Source organism: Petaurus breviceps, unplaced genomic scaffold (assembly GCF_028583685.1).
Source record: "Petaurus breviceps papuanus isolate PSGF00001 unplaced genomic scaffold, PetGlider_PUasm1.0 224, whole genome shotgun sequence".
Taxonomy (NCBI): domain Eukaryota; kingdom Metazoa; phylum Chordata; class Mammalia; order Diprotodontia; family Petauridae; genus Petaurus; species Petaurus breviceps.
Window position 1 is genome coordinate 2,887,335 of NW_027185887.1, and position 1,490 is coordinate 2,888,824.

Here is a 1,490-nt window from a genome sequence, read left to right on the forward strand (position 1 = left end):
CTGTTCTCCCTCTGAATTTAGCTTGTAATATATTTATTTGTATATTCAGCAGCTTCTTTGGGCTACTCCCCAACACAATACTCTCCTTGGCTAAGGAGCATGTGACTGCTACCTTGGATTCCAACAGGTATCTTTGATTATCCATTCCAAATACTATAAATCACAAGCCCCCACTACTGTGTTTCCCATTAACAGTCATGCCAGTAGACACAATTAGATCTCAGTAAAGACCTTTACTAAGTAGCATAATGAGAACGGTGACATTTCTTCAAGATAATATCCTATATTTTTTTCCCTTTCAAAGCTAAATTCCTGGAAAGGTTGTCAACAGTCATTTTCTCCATTTCTGCACCTCCTCACTTCTCAATCCCTTGCAGTTTGGTTTTAGAACCCACCACTACTTAACTGAAAATACTCTCTCTTAAGTCATTGATTTTCTAAATCAGAGGTTCTCAACATGGGTTCTGTGTTTTTTTTTAATACGTTTTGATAGCTATATTTCAACATAATTGGTTTCCTTTGTTATTTTATATTTTATGCATTTAAAAGCATTATTCTAAGATGGGGTCTATAGGCTTTACTAGAATGCCAAAGAGGTCTGAAAAGGTTTTATTTTTATTTTATGGAATAAAAAAGCATTTTCATAACATAGGACAATAAAAAGATGATAGTACATGAAACTGTAAATCTGCTATGTGCAACTTGCTAGTCCTTTCAAATATACAACAAAATTATCATGCAAATTTCTTTTTTTTCTTCCTTCCCCCCACCTTAGAGATGGCTACCATTAGACACAAATAGGCATGTACAGGTAAAATTATTATATATACTTCTATTTTTCAGTTCTTTCTCTGGATGCAGATAGCATCTTTTTCACTTATTCATTATAATTAATTTGGGTATTTATAATAGACAAAATAACTTATTCACTCAAAGTCATTCTTAAAACAATACTGCTGTTACAGTATACAATATTTTCTTGATTCTTCTTGTTTCACTCTTCATTATTTTGTGCAAGTCTTTCCTTGTTTTTCTAAAATCATTGAGCTCATCATTTCTTATAACATGGTAGTATTATATAACAATCATATGCCACAATTTATTCAGCCATTCTGCAATTGATGGGCATCCCTGCAATTTCCAGTTCTTTGCCACCCAAAGAGAGCTGCTATAAGCATTTTAGAACATATAGATTCTTTTCCTTTTTTTCTAATAATCAGGAAATGGACCGACTAGTGGTATTTCAGAGGCAAAGGGTATAGATAGTTTCATAATGCATTGGGTATAATTCCAGATTTTTCTCCAAAAAGATTGGATCATTTTAGAGTTCTACCAATTAGTATACCAGTTTTTCCACATCCTCTCCAACTTTTGTCCCTTTCCCTTTCTATCATTTTAGTTAATCTCATAGGCCTAAAATAACTCAAGGTTGCATATAAATGCTGTAAGGGTTATGGGATTTAAAGATCTTCCATGCCCCATGGACGTGC